Raw genomic sequence first — 16,459 nt, 5'->3', positions numbered from 1 at the left:
CAACAGGATATAGACAGACAAGGAACACAGCGACAAGTAGCAATGAACAAATGATAGAGCTAGATTTCTCAAGATTAAGCATTGCTCCGTTTTGTGTTTCAGACAGACTGCATTTAAATTGGCATGCAGATTTTGGTGCAAGTGAAAACACATGGCACATGAAATATGAAAGGAGGCCTAGTCAAATGTTTTTTAAAAGGGGCACTTTTGGTACATGAAAAGTAAAAGACATGAAATGAGGCCTGGTCAAAATGCTTTCTCTGAAATGCTTGTGCTGAATTAACATGTCTTTTTGCAGTGTAGAGAAACTTGTGATTGCAGTTTCCTTTTTTGCTTTAAAGATAAAATGGAATGTGTTCTCTCCTCTCAGCTCCTTTCCCTCATAATCTACACTCCCTGTTTCCGTCTCAAGAGACTTTGGCTTTGTTGCATATTTAGACAATGCATACTCCGTTCATAACATCTTTTTATAATGTGTATTAATCAATCAACCATGCACTACACGTGGGGAAAAAGCATTTTGCATGAAAAGCTATCTAAAACATTAGATCATGTTGATGCATTAACAGCTTGCGCTTTGAAAATTTGCACTGGTGCATGTTTATGCTATATTGTACATTTTTGCATGTTGTGCACAAATAATAGAAAGGCTGCTTTAAATTAATAGCTTTTGCTAGGTAATAACTAATACAATGTACTAGTATGGGGAAAGGTAAACATAATAGGGTTTTTATTTCATAAATTAATACTCTTTTGTGTTGGTTTTGTTTTTGGCCGACCATAAAATGGCTGCCTGGGAATCCAGCATGGCTGAGAATTGTGCTGAATGAGAAAAGCATGCGCAGAACCAGCAACATACTGCCAAGTGCCTCAAGTGAAGACACATCGGTCAAGGCCACAGTGAACTATACATTCTTGTTATCATGCCAATGTACCAGTGTTTGTGGGATGTGAAAGGAAGGAAGAAATGGACTGATAAATGTTTCGGCCTTAATAGTGCATATTTGTAGAATTATTGATGGTGAAATATAGGATTGTATTAAGCATTAACGCTTCCTTTGTTAAAATCGGTTTTGCAAAGAGAACAGGCTGGTGAGACCCTCACGTCACCTATGCTAACCAATCACAGTGCGAGGTTCTACAGAAACTGCAACATTATTAGTGTAGTCAGCCAAGAATTAGAGTATAAATAATGACCCCATAGGGGGTGGTCAGCTTAGGGCTTTAGGACTAGAAGAGATAGGCGTGGAGAGGATAGGGAGCAGAGGAGACCAGACATCATATGGGTTAGGTATGTGAATGTCACGGGTGGAGCCTGGGAGGAGATTGCGTCCGAGGAGAGACAGAGGGAGGTGGGGGTTCTTGCGGATATTTTTTTCCAGAGAGTCCTTGCACGTCATATTTTTGGCAAGGCAGATCACATTCCTCTGTGGTCTTGTGAAGGGCGGGCTGTCTCTCTCTGTGAAGCACAGAGAGTCAGATTGAACAGACCAGGGCAGAGTGCGCAGCTGATAGAAAAGGTTTGGATTTAGATGCTAAAACTCTAAGTTTATGCTTTGACAACCTAACTAGTTTTGAAAAGATTTGTCTTGTGCATTTATTTCTCTTTATGGGAGATTTTTGCCAATTATTAATTATTGATTAGACTTGCAAAATTCACTTTTGAATTATATTTTCCTGAACTCTTTAAAGAATGCGGACATACATTTGATGCCTCATTCTCTTCCTTTATGGAATGCCTTGTATACAGTCTATAATATGTTCTGTATTAATTCTATTTTCCTATTTTCAATTCTGTAACCTGATTGATATTTGACTAATGAATAAAGGGTCAGAGAACTTTAACTTTTAACTAGAAAATAAAACCCTTTAAAATACTCACAACTCTTTATTGGCTTAAATATTAATAGCATTTTTGATTTTTCATGTTTATGTAAAGTCTCCTGAAGGTAATACACGGTGGCAAGGGTCCAACACCTTTACAGCGGTAAATTAGAAGTAAATGAGGTTTTGCATTGAGAAATTACCGTGAAATTACCGCTGGATCAGTTTTTGGTAGCAAGAGGATGGTCATTATCGATTAGTTTGGTGATTAAGGATTATTAATATCACCATCAACTATTCGACTAATGGTCCATTGACCTTGGGAGAGAAGTAAAATAATTGCCCAAGTTAGATAAATGTCCAGATTCTCATAAGAAAGTCCTGATTCCAATGCTCAGAACCTGAGGACTGGCAAAGAAGTACTGGAAGGTGATGCAAGAAGGCGATTGCTGGAGTGGAGTGAGTATCAATAGGGTTGTGAAACGTTGTTAATGTGCTAGAAGGTATGTTTTGTTTTTGAAGTGTTGGAAAAAGTAGTAAGGGTTTTGACTGTTGATGAAAATTTTGCTCATTTTTTACTTGATGGTTTCATTGATTATATTGGTAATTTCATAGCACAGAATTTTTGATTATTGATTATATGTTCTTAACATGAAAAGTTAGTGTCTTGTTTTATGTTGTCTGGAAGCACAGTTACAGTGATACCTGGAAATTCCCAGGAAAGGAATAGCAGGTGGTAAATGGAAGCCACACTGCTCTGAGGTTACTTGTCTGATAGAATAACACTGAGAAGCTATGCAGGGCTGGCAGTGTTAAATTAGGGACTATTTTCTGTGTAAAAGTGAGAGTGATTGATAGCAAAGAGTTTGCTGGTGAAACTTTAGTGTTATATCACCTAGAAAGGGTAACACTAAATGAGTAGCAGGTTATTCTGAGCTTAAGTGAAGGGTAAGCGGAAGGGATTTACTCGCAGTGTTTGAAGAGTAAACAGAAGTTCTTATTTTGTGAGAAGTAAGCGGAAAGTGTTACTCGCAGTGAAAAGAAATCTATCCTTGGTTTAGTGGAACAGACAAAGTAGCGAATATTTTTATGTTGTTATTAACAGAATTTTGATTAAGAAAACTCAGAAAAATATTTCAGTAAGATTTTGTGGAGGGTCAGTAGTAGGAGTTAAACTGACTGAAATTGAAACTGACAGCATTGGAGAAAAGAAATTGCATTCAACTATTGCAGAAATGAAAACGTTTGAAGATTTAAAGAAACTGTTGGGAGGTAAAGTGAAAAATTTGTTTTTAATTGGTGATGCTCCTGAAGGAACACCTGTGCATTTTATGTTTACCAATTTGGGACAACATTCATGTATGTGGGTTCACCAATGGTGCAAGATTACTGAAATTGAAGGTCCTTTGAGGTTTCCAAAAGATGGTACTTTTGAATTACAAATTATTGACAAATTAAGGGAAGTGGTATGTGACATAAAGACACCATCTAGAGCTGCACAATTTGGGCTTTAAACATGTGGGAAAAGACAGCAAAGAGACAAAGCAAGTGAGGATAAAAAGGTAAAGCACCACATACAGGAGAAGGGAATTAATGATGACAAAAAGCTTCATAAAAATAGGGATTCAGGGGATGAAATAATGGCTGCATTGTTAACGGAGTGTCTGCCACTATGTGGTTCCCATTAAAAATAGTGTACTAGTAAGTACTACAGTGGCTACTGCTTCTGTTAAACAGAGAGAAAGATAGATTGAGATAACTGTGCAGACATTTCAGATTGACCCACTACCTATTGATTCAGCACTGACAGGGATACCTCCAGGTGTTACTGCTTCAAATGTGACTGATTCAGTCCAAATGTTACAAACTGCAGATGCACAGGCAATGTCTAGAAAAATGAGGACTGTCCCAATTAATATGGCCCCTATTCAAAAGGTTCAAAGAGCTACAGAAGGAGTCACTATGTCAGTGTTTATTTCAGAAACTCAGAATTCACAGATTATTGAACAGAAATTACCTCAGACAGTCCAAACACTGAAAGGTGAGGGAGAAATGGTCTTTACAACACCAATAGCCCAGGATAAAATGAATATATTTGAAGAAGGGATTTTTCAAACCTGCTTTGAGGAAGCAGCAGTGCTTAAAAAGATAGAGAGCATGGTGGAACAAATTAACCCAGAGCCTGAAAAAGAGAAACAGTTTAGTGTTTTAAAATCAACATTTGAACATGAACAAATTAAGAGTCCCTGCGGTTTAAATCATGAACATGTGAACCAGTGTCAGGAGAAAGAATTCATTTCCCTGAGTAAGGAAACCGCTACATGTGCAGTAACTACACATGATAGACTGACTGATTTGGGTACAAATTATGAAATTTATGTTTCAGGAAGTTTTCCATTTCAGAAAAATTTCAGGGTACATATGAATGATGAGGCAAATGAGACCATGCATGCTTCAGGAATGCAATTGCACATTGCAGAAATAATAAAATATATTTTCAAATGCAATGGGTTCGAGAAATTAGGAGACAAGTGGGCAAGAAAGCAAGAAAACATGAGAAGAATAGAAACCACCAGACCTTGTTGGGGAAAATAATAAACCGGATGAGGGAGAAGCTTTTGCTTACTCATTAAGAAAAAAGATGGGAGAAGTGCATGTTCATGTGCCACGGAACAAAGGTGAACTTGCAGCATTTCTGAACACATTCCCACAATTGAGGGACAAACCTATGCTGTGGTACCCACAATTTGAAGGATTTGTTGAAAATTTAAGAGTTGTGCATTAATTTGGAAATGTTCTTTGACATTGCCATGCAGACTGAATTGTGGTTTGAATATAAAGCTGTTGTGCAAAGGCCAGGTGAGGAGACAATAACAAGGGTTTGCATGAATGCACCATCATTTCCTATTATGGAGTAAAACGTAGCAGTGATTACTTTCCTGAAGGGCAGAGTGCCAGCAAAGGATGTTAATTGGGTTAAAAGAACACAGAATGGAAGTAAAGGTGTTTTGGTTCGTACAAATTCAGGTATGGATGTTGCACTGCTGGAAAAAATATTCTTTCTTCATCTTTATAACAGATTTGAGTATTGGAAGAAGAAATTTTAATTTAAACATGATGCAGCAGTTGGAAATGTGCAAGGACAGAGAGAAATGCAGGTGCAAGATGTGTCAGCCAAGCAAATGCAAATGTCAGTTCAGAAACAATTACCTATGGCAGGAGTTTTTCAAGCCCAAATGGTCCCACAAAATATGGAAAATGCTCAAATTATTTTAAATCAGTTGTACAGAGCAAATGTGAATTATTTCCAGAAGCAAAATCAGGACCCAGTTCAACAGGTTGCTGCATTTCAAAATGGGAGTTTTACCCCAACAATTTTGAATTTACCAAGTCCATTGTGAAAGCAGTGGAAGATCCAGACTTAGTTGAAGGAGTTTTAAACAAAAAAATTCAAAACCCAGTTTTAGAAGAATTTGCACCAAAAATAGGCCCATTGAGGAAAGTTAACAATTTGTTGTTTGTGACTCAGGCCTGCCAGGAAAACAATTGTTTTGGAAATTGAACAGCACAAATTACTGTACACCAGAGGAGGTTAATTATCAGATTCCTGATGAGGATGTACTTTTAAAATGACCCAACAAGAGATACCTGTAGCATGGTTTTCAGAAAAGACAGTTGAAAAATTACCTTCTGATTTGAAAGAAATAATAAACACAGAAGTAAGGGAGTTCACAGAGAAAGAGGTCTGATTAATAAAATGTGTAGAACATGTCTTATTCAAATTAGAATCAGATGACATGTATTCAAGAACACCATCAGTTGCAGAAAGTTTACCCATAGTTGAAGATAAACTGAGTAAAATATTTTTAATGGAATTGATTAAACGTTTATGCAACTGTCTGATCACAGGTTCCCAGAAATTAAATGAAAAGAACAGATTAGTGCAGGAGATTTATAGCATAACTCTTCCATGTTGTCCTGTGGTACCGAAACCAGCCAATATATTTTTTAACATTCCATGTGCTGAAGAATGGCTTACTGTTATTGATTTTTGTCAAGTACATGTCACAGTGCCATTACATGAGAACAGTCAGGAGTACTGTCAAGAAGGAGATGAATGTCTGGGACACATAATTGGAAAGGGAGGTAGAAAGGTGTCACCAGAGAGAGTGGAAATAATTCACCAGATGAATCCACCTCAAATTCAGAAAGAAGTCAGGAAGTTTTTGGGAATGGTTAGCTGCTGTAGCGAGTGGTAACTAAACCTTTCCCTAGTGGCTAAGCCTTTACTGAGGCCGACACACAAGGATGTGTCTGATCTGAACAATTGCACAAGAGCATTCTTAGAGTTGAAAGAGAAAAAGTGTTGCGCCCCGACACTAGGAATGAAAGTTTATTTAAAAGAAAATACACCAATTTGCAGTGAGAGGGAGGGCTGCTCTCTCTCTCAGTGCCTGTTCAAAAACAAGAATGTGTTCAAGGGTCTGTATGCATTTCCCAATGACCTTTGACCCCAACATCAATGAAACTGAATAGGAGGGTCTAGATGTCATGAAAATATGCATAAAGCCAATATCAGACTTTAAGGATGAACGTCTGATTCAGCCCAACAATGTCCATTTTGTAGATGGCCCATATTTGAAAGGTAACAATGACACATTAAGAGCAGCACATGCTGTGCTTCCTATACATTATGTTGTCAAAGCTTCACGGCTTTCAGTAGTTACCTCAGCCCAACATTCAAAATTGATTGCCCTTACTATAACATGCAGTATAGTTGCTCAAATGGGAGTCACTGTTGTCATGGGAGAAAGAAATGCTAATTCAGCTGCACAAAATTGTGTTCTGTTCAATATATGTTCAATGGAATCTTCACAGGTGAATTAATAGAGGCTCAAGAAATGGTTTCAGAAGCAGAACAACAGGGTTGTATCAGACCCGTTTTTGAGAAAAGTGACAACTGCATAGTAGCAAATGTGTTAATGCAAAAACTGATGCCCAGGTATAGATTGCCAGTTTCTCTGAAATCAGATCATAATGTGGTTTCAAAGATGATGTGTGCAGAACCACAGATTAGACAAGCATTGGATTGTAGCCATCTCCCTGATATTTCAAGCATAATAAAGCAACACAAAGACAGTACAGAGTTACACTTTGCAAAACACTGTTTCAGCATCACTGAATTGGCTTGAAAATAGACAAGCAAATGCACTTGTGAAAAACACAGCTGAAAAGACTAGCCATTGCTGTAAAGGTCTGACTGATGTGGAGCATGCAGTTTCTCACCAGATTGCAGCTGCTACACAAGATCTACATAATGAATGGTGCCAAAACTTTGATCTGAGAGATGCTGTGAAAGGGAAAGGCCTGTTCCAAAGGATCCTGGCAAAGACTGTTGTGAAATGTGGTGGCCTTCCAAATTGGGTGCATGACTCACACACGTATGGTCCTGTGTCCCCCTGATAAAACAGCTTCTCTTCAAGAAGATATGCCAGCAATGGTCAAAAGTCCACAGAAGAGGACCAGTCAAGCTGTAAGGGAACACACAGAGTCTGAAGCAGCACTAGAGAAAACTGAAGTGACAGTGGAAAAGCAAAAAGTGGAAACTGACTCAGATGAAAGCGGTGGCTACAAATCATACAAGGAGATGACTTACTACATTTACCAAGCATCCGCGATGCAATAGGTCTCACATAACTTAAAGTATGAGCTATTTGTGCTTCATTATTATTTGCAACGCCAATAGTTAAAACTTTAGGGCCAGGGAGAGAGTTGGAGTTAAGTTAAACAGCAGGACACAGTTAAAATTAGGATGAGGGTTAGTGCAGAGTTAAGGTTCAGTAAGCAAGTGAGGGCAATAAAAGATTTAAAAAAAAATTAAAAAAAAACATAAGAAGAAAACTAAATTCAACACAAATTAACTGAACTAAATGTACATTTCAGCAGAGATTAGCAATTTCGATGCCTTGGCAAAATATTTTGATAAGAAGTAAATGTTACTTTGAGCGCCAGATCCACGCAGCATGGGCCAGGTGGATGCCAGGTAAGGGGGTGAGTATCGCCCATGATTATAGAGGAGCGCTACATGTGACTGTGTATAAACTTGTCAGACAGTACAATATTTTCTTAACCCTGTAAGGATCGCTGGACGACAGAAGAGGCACAGCAGTGTCTGAGTACGGGAACCTATGACAGGTCTCAGTAAGAAGGGGTCTCGGTGCTCTCCAATTACTGCACAAATATGCATGCACAGTTTCTGAAAGTTGCACGTTCACAAATGACTTCCCAGTTATTAATTGACGCATGACACAACCAACCTCCCAATTTTTTCATGTTTATTCCACACTTCGTTGCGTTGTTGTAGTTGTGTGGTCCATACAAACTGACTTACGCTCTACAAAGTCGAGCACATACAATGCACTCCGGGAGGGGCTGAGCGCTTTGGGCCCTTGTGTCAAATGTTTATGATTCACTGCAAAGGCCTGGATGTCCTCAGGGCCAAGTACCTGACAATGTGAAATATCCGCCTTTAAGTGTAGTGAAAATAATCGTAAACGTTTCAAGAATCCGATTGTAAATCAGTTTGTCAATTTCACCTTTTATACTAGGCTGTAATGAGTTACGTGCGTTATTTGTAATCCACAGTTTATTCTGCACTGTACTAGTAGGCTGGAGCACCGTGATGAATCCCCTGGCATGCCTATGCGATTGACTTAAAATAGGTAACTTCAATAAATTCATTTATCGGTGAGAGCAGCAAGAAAGGAAAACGGATCCAGCATATTAAGTTACCGCTATACAGGACCCATATAGACATCAGTCAGCACAACTCCAGTCCTGCCACGTATCACGCATCAGGTGTGACTCACGCATTGTCACGCATTTTGCCGACTCACCAGCTCGCGCCACCGGCGGGGTCTGTGCACAGCTCTGCTGCCAGAGAGACGTGCTGCCAGTGCCAGCAGCTGCTGGGCTCTAGTTTATAAATAGTTAATCACCATCTGCTCTCAGCTCTGATGGCAGAGAGCGCTTGGCTAGAATGTAACAATCGTGCCTGGCTCCAGGCTACTATATTATTCCTGCCGCACAGCTTAGTTTGACACACACTCACTGCTGTCAATAATTAGGGGGGGCACCCTCTCAGCAGTCGCTGCTACTGGCTCACAGCCAGGCACTCACCTGCAAATCATGGGCAGTGTTGTTCGCTCCGCAGCGTGGCGGTAAATTCAAACCAATGGAGACCCAGTGACCGCAAAACTCACCCTCAGCCATGGACCACCCGCGGCGGCTGCTGGTGCCCACTGTACAGCAGCTGCTGAGCCAGAGTCTCATCGTGCCCAGGCGGGGTCAGCGCACCGTCCATACATGTTTGCTGACGGAGTGCAGTGAGACATTGGAGAGGCCAGGAGTCTGAGGAGGCGGCGGCCGGACCATAAACAGAATGGCTTGCCTCGCAAGTAAGTGTCACATTTGAGACTGTCAGCCAAGTGTCAATCATCTGCAAATTTACATTTTTAGCGGCAGTGTGTTTTCAGCTGCCGGTTACTTACTGCTATCTTAATTTTGCTCTGGCTCGAGGCTGCAGCCTGTGGGCTGTGACCTTTAGAGTGTACCGCAGTCTGAGGCTGTCTTGCCCAAATTCAATGCCCTGAGGTTGCGTGCTAGTGGTTTGCCTTGGTGGCGACTTGTGGGAATGCTGGCTCAGAGGTATGCAAGTGCACATTTAGATAACCATGCGTGTGTATTGTGGTACAGGTGATGTCAGATTTTCAGGTGCATGTTTGTGAGAAAGTGGCACTGTATATACGGTTCCTTAATAGGTACAGGGTGTACAGAGTCCACAGTCCCCAAGGGTTTGACAGAGGCTAAAGTTAGATATAACCTTACTCTCTAAAGTGGTAGCTTGGTCGAGCAGTAAGGCAGTATCAGAGGACAGTGTAAAGCATTTGTTGTACACCCTCAGTCAGCAAATGGTCTCACACACTCAATAACTGAACTCTAGGCCAATGGTTTATATATAAAAAAATATATGCTTGTTTTATTTTAGAACCAACAGTTGGGTTTAAAATATACTTTCTCAGAATGAGATGTTTTATATAAATACTTTTGCAATATGCAATTGACTTTTGTAAACAGTTACAAGTGCTTGCAATAGGCAACTCTATTTTAAACACAAAAATGCATTGAGCTCAATGGAATTTTCAAGTTATTTGCAACAGATTACTTTTAGAATTCCAGGACTGGATCCTAGATTCAGTCCTGGGTCAGTACTTAGAATCAAGTGATGAAAGTAGACTTAATTACTATGATGATTTTTAAACAATATTTAACTATTTCAAAATTTGACACTTAGAAAATATTTCAAAGAAAACAATCAATGATTCCCTATGGAAGAAAATTCAAATTGCAGGTACAGTATGTTCTCGTTACTTTTGTAATCCAGTACTGGGTGCCTAGACTCAGTACTGGGACCTTTATCCAAAACAGGTAAGTAATTACGTTTTCAGATATTATACGATTTTTAAAGAATATTTAAAGATTGCAGAAATTGACACTTAGAAGAAATCTCACAGAAAAACAAATCTCACAGAAAAACAGTCAATGATTTCCTATGGAAGAAAATTGGGTTACGGGTAAGTACAGTTGTAAGTATTTTTCAGAGTCAGTGCTGGGCACCAAGATCCAGCACTGGGAGCTCACCTAAGAGCAGGTGAGTATTTTCGTTTATTACTCGGCTGATTTTTGGTGAATATTTTAAGATTTGAAAAGTCCACACTTAGAGGAAATTTCAGGAAAGAGCCAGTCAATGTTACCCTATGAAGAAAATAGAGCTATTGGTTTAAAGGCAAGTACTCGACTGGCAGAGTTGAGGTTCTGGGCATAGACTCAGGGGTCCCCCAGGGTCAGGTAGGTACAGTTGGTTCACCCTCAGCGACTCTAGGGCGGCCGGGTGCAGAGAGAGTTAGGCCCAATGTTATCCTGTGAGGGATAGGGGGCCCTTGGTTGGTGGCTGCTGACTAACAAGCCACGCGGCTGTGGGAGCTGGGCTCCTGGTCACTTACTCAGGGCAAGTGGGTAAGTAGGTAGGTGTAGAGGTTGCGCTGCCAGGGCCACTCGGGCAGCTGGGTGCATGGTGCTTTTGAGCCTTCGGGCGCTCAATTGATTTCAATGGGAAATCTTCGGTTTAGAAAAAGACTGCAAACTCGAGGACAAGGATTCTTCAGGTGCCACCACCACTTCGAGGTAAGTTGGGTAGTTGGAGGATAGGTAGGTACCCCGGGATTGGGCACAGGGGGCTGCGGGGCACCGCGTGCAGGGGTGCCTTTTGGTGTCGGGAAATCTTACCCACTGTTGATCGCGGTAGGGGGGGGGGCACCTTGTTCTGAGGCTGCAGGCGTCTTCAGGAGTGTCGAGGGAGGTCCTTGGGTGCCGGACTCGGGGTCACAGTCGCCGTGGGGTCATCCTCGTGGTCTTTGTTCACTCCGGCACAGGCCAGGCTTGGCTGGTGCAGAGTGTGCTGGGCTCGCGGTTCCAGGCTACTGCCAGGGATTAGAGGTAGGTTTTGAGTAGAGCCTCTACTCATAGAAGTCCCAGGGGCTTAGAGCCAAAAGGTAGCCAGGTCCTCTGGGGTTTGTGAGGTTGCTGGCCACAAGAGATGCCGGGTTGAAGCAGGAGCAGGTTCGAGGGTCGACAGGCCGGTAGGGCTGGGGCCAAAGCAGTTGGTGTCTTCCTCTTCTTAACAGCTGCAGGGCAGGTCTTCTTTCTTCTTGCTCTTCTTTGTATTTTGGAATCTGGAATCTGGGGAAGGAAGGTTCAGGTTGCCCCTAAATACTAGATTTAGAGGTGTTAGAGGTAGGTGAAGGACAGGGACCAATGGGTCCCTGTCCAGGGGTGGGTACACCCCTATCCTGCCTCTCTCCTGTGGGAGGGGGGGCAGTAGCCTAGTCCTGAAAGGGTAGGGCTTCCCATCTTCAAGATGGCGAGAGCCCGGAGTTGTGCTTCACCTCGCATCCCCCACCTGAGGGGTGGTGTTGGCAGGCTGGCACATCCCCTGTCCTTATTTGGGGTTTCCGGCCAAGCTTCCCGCCAGAGTGGGGGGTTGCAGTGGCCTGGGGAAGCTCACAGAGGCGGCATGCCTTTGAAGCTTCCCCCTGCCCATCCTGGGGAAGGAGATTTAGCACCTCGCCCAGGATGTGCATTGTTGCAGGCCCAGGAGAGCAGGGGCTCTCCCACACAGGGGTCCAGCAACCTGTCTGCTGTGTGGCAGCCTCAGAGCAGACGTAGATTGTAGGTTAGTTGTAAGAGGGCATCTCCAAGATGCCCTCTGGGGTGCTTGGTACATTAAATCCCACACTGGCATCAGTGTGGGTTTAATGTGCTGAGAAGTTTGATACCAAACTTCTCAGTCTTCAGTGTTGCCATTATGGTGCTGTGGAGTTAGTGTTTGACGAGCTCTCAGCACCAAGTACTCTTAAATGGCAGCACTGCACTGACAGTGCTCAGGAATGGACCTGGGTACTGTAGGGGCACAGGGCTCCTGCTCCTGTGCCCACACCATTGGCATAAGGCACCCAGCTAGAGGGGTGGCTGATGCATGTCATGGCAGTGAAGGGCATGGCACACAGGGATGTGTGTCATGTCGGCTTTGTTTTTGTCTTGCACCCAAACACTCAGCCTGCAAGGCAGTGTGTGTGTGTGTGTATAAAGGGTACAGGGCCTCTAAGGGTGGCACAATGAGTGCTGCAGCCCTTCGAGGCCTTCCCTGGTCACAAGGCCCTGGGTATCTAGGGTACCATTTACCAGGGGCTGACATGTGGCCAGGGTTTGCCAATTTGGGGTTTTGTTTGTTTTAGGGAAGGAACATAGGCCCTGGGCACCCGATTGGCAGGAGTCCAGGGCACACTCAGTCAAAGTACATTCAGCAAAAGTGGGGGCATACCATGCAAGAAAGATGGCACTTTCTCACAATGTTCATAAGATACAGAGTGGGTGCACTGCAGGTTTCATGGTATTCTCACATGGGGCAATGCCAGAAGCACGAGTGCACATTCGTCAATAAACTCAGATGTGTAGAGGTCGATGCACAGATTGTTGTCTGACTGCATATACATTGAAGAATGTAAATTGTGCGTTTCAGGTGAATGAGTGCAGACCGTGAGCCTGTCACCACGAACACTATGTACATAGTGTTGACTGGCAATTGACTCCTCCGCGAGTACACCCTAGTTTTCAGCATATACTACTTCACCCCCTCTGTCAGACAGCTGTGAAATGCCACTCCTTGTGTTTGGCCAGTTTGAGGGCTGTTCTCATGGTGACCATTGGGAGAGCAGACAAGCTTTTATGGTCATCTCTGCTGAGGCAAGATCTCAAAAGATCCGACTGCCTCCGGTGCCCTGTTGTAAAAAGAGGCCACTTGTTGGCTGCTCAAGTCTGATAATTCATGTCTTCTGACATATTGTTAATTTACAACATTAATAGTAATGTGCACAAAGGGACGATACCACCTTTTGGTGAACAGTGTTATTGATTAAGGGGGTATTTGAAATGCTAAACCACTCGTTGCAGAGGAAATAAAAGCAAGCTTTAGCAATGGAAGTATTTTTTAATCACTAACTTCAGCTCTGACAATATTACAAAAAACATACTCGCAGCAGTGCAATTCAAATAGATTGCTCTGCCTGTATTAACCGTTGATAAGATTCCAAATTAAATGTGTAATGACAGCAAACTTTTCAGTGTTTTAAAATAGTCCCTTGTGAATTTAAAAGGAGGCGGGAGGGGTGGAATTTCTGCTAATTGTTTTTCCTCATCTTCATTGCTTGATTTTGCTCGCGAGAAAGTGTCACTCATAGTTGTTGAAATGTCACTCAGAATTACATTGAAATTATAACACATAGCAATCTGAAACCTCGGCAGCTATGCAACTCTTATTTACATAAGAACCCCTCTCGGTTAGCACAAACTGGGTTGTTCAAGCTCGCATGATTAGATTCAACAAGGGGACCATTATTAGAACGTCACAACACAAACTACGCAGGTGCAGTTTCCGGAGCTGCAACTATCTGAAGGCGCATTCACAAATGACTTTCCAGTTATCGATTGACCCCAAGACATATGACACAACCAACATCCCAATTTTTTCCTCTTTTCAACACTTTGTTGGGTTGTTGTAGTTTTGTTGTACACATTCCATTTAAGAAGCAAGCAAGGTTAAAAAGAATGAACAAATTGGTTAAATAAAAAAAAAAAAAACACTGGAACAGGCAGTAGACATAACGGTAAAACTACAAGCGAACGCACAGGAAAAGCTTGAACTACCCTATGGATTAATCGAGTCAGACAATTTAAGGCTATATACTATCCAACGTGCTGGAGGTGCTGTGCAGGCAAAACCATGTTGAAGCTGTGTTCACAACATGGGACTGATGCAGCGAAACAAAGAGTGTGCCAAACAAACTAACTAAATATACAATCACGGTGTAAGGGGAATGTAAGAGGGGGAGTCACCGCAGAGAAGAAAAAAAAAAACACCTAAAGGCTAGCCAAAGAGCATCCGTTTGACCAATAATAAGAAAAGAATGCAGAACGGCACAAGGAGCAACAAGTGGTAAGCAGTGGGCATGGTCTAAGCACCCCAACCAGATACAGCATGCCTTGCAGAGCAGCACATGAGCGCTGCTAGGCTCGGCCTAAAAGGTTTTTTTTAACCAGTCACAAAGGGTTTGACAAGTCACAATGCATATTTACATTGCAACAGTCAAGCTACACAGGGTAGGCCTGAAGCCATGCTTGCATTCCCACGGCAGTGGATCTCACAATGGGTGCTGCAGGCCACAAGTCATTCAAATTCCAGGCTCCTGCATACGCTTTGCACACCATATACTAGGGATTTCAGTCGCATTTTGATCATTTTAAATTAGTCTGTCTGCCTTTGGTCCACATTCAGCATCTCATTATCTTACAAAGAACTTGTGAATGTGTCAATTCATCTAAATAAGGCTTTGCTGTCCCATAAGGTGACGGGTCTGCTACAAGCTACACAAAATCTACGTTCCAAGGTCTGAAATTAAACAAGTGAAATAAACATGTAGTTGGAATGGACTGATTTTCACCATGCTGGTTCAGACCGGTTATGTCTCGGATTACTGGAAAGTCCCCCAATGTAGGCAAAAAACCAGTGGCAAACCCTATATAAATCCCATGCATTGACAACTGAATTTGAGAGGTCTTTGTATCAGGTCACCACGAGCAACCGCTGTAGCACCCACTCTTATGCCATTAGTCGATACAGAGATGTGAGGAGCCGAGCCCAGCGAATCGTTTACTTTTCTTCCCAGGGAAGGCTCTCTCCTGGTTGAAATCTGACAACCATAGCGGATTCAATGTGAGTGTTTGCAGTGCACTGGGCCACAAGAAATTCTAGAGGCAAGTTAACTACTTCATGCTCTCACAGAAGTAGTCTTTAGGCTGCTAGGAACATTCTAATTATGTTAGAAGTGTTAATTTTATTCGTGCTGCTAGCAACATCCAGAAGTGCTGTTTTAATTATGTTCTGTGTGGTTATCACTCATGTACTAACAATAGAATGAGATTGATGAAACTTAACACTTAAATGTATATAATGTCTTTTCTCAGGGCAGTGCTTGAGTGCGCCATTCTAAAGAACAAAATTTGGGTTTAATTACCACAGAGTCTATGAACCCTTTACAGGGCTGTCGGTATCCCAGAAAGCACTGATACTACACCAGCAGGTGTACTCAGTGGGTTGTGTGCGGTTACAATTACCTGGACTCCCACGCTCAAGTGACAGTGCACTCAACTCAGTCCATGTACCCGAGGGCAGCGAAGCACAGCCTCGTGGACCTGAGCCAGAATCCCATGATATGCAACACTTCTAGGCTAGTTAAATATACCAAGAAGGAATAAGCCAATTTAGCCATGTTTAAAGGAAGATCACAGGCACTTTACTACTGGTAAGCAGCAGTAAATTGCACACAGTTCTCAAGCTAGCACAGAAAAGTGGAGGCCAGCAAATGCAGAAAAATCTGGGTCGACCATGCAAAAAAGTCCCATTTCCTACACAACTGGAGCATGACTGCTGTTGGTAATCCACACCATTTCTACACTTTCTGCTACTTCAAAAAACACTCACTATCCAACTGAAAATTCTAGCAAAACAGAAAATAAAACGGCTTATAAGTTTCAAAGATGGTACACTCTTTCATACCGATTTGAACAAAGAAGTTCTGTGTAGCAAGGACTCTTATTTTCGTCTCATGAGACCGTGTGCACTGATAACTCAGGTCACGAAGGCCAAGTGCCTCCTGTTGCAATAGTCTTCACTACGAACCGGGAATGTGACTATGACCTGCCCCAGTGTGGCCTGGTGTGAAGACTTTCCTCTCGCCTTCCCTTTCTGTGCTCAACTTTGAAAACATATATTGTTGTAAAGAACTCTTCGTGGAAAGAACTAACCAAGTGGCCTAATGCCCTTTCTATTATTGTCACTGTACACGACTGTTCTATGAATTACAAAAATTTAGACATATAGTTAATCTTCTAGAAACTCCTAGGAATTGATAATGAGCTGAAGTAGAGTTGGAAGCTTTTAGATGAGATTTTGCAAATATAA

General features: G+C 42.2%; 1 protein-coding gene across 2 annotated transcripts in view; it reads right to left on the bottom strand.

The window, feature by feature from the left end:
• The window catches only part of TNKS2 (tankyrase 2), a 689,601-nt gene that overhangs the window by 643,329 nt on the left and 29,813 nt on the right, over positions 1 to 16,459 (bottom strand). The gene's annotated exons all lie outside the window — the stretch shown is intronic.

The sequence above is a fragment of the Triturus cristatus genome, chromosome 1_2, assembly GCF_964204655.1.
Source record: "Triturus cristatus chromosome 1_2, aTriCri1.1, whole genome shotgun sequence".
NCBI lineage: Eukaryota > Metazoa > Chordata > Amphibia > Caudata > Salamandridae > Triturus > Triturus cristatus.
This window is presented reverse-complemented; position numbering and strand designations above follow the sequence as displayed.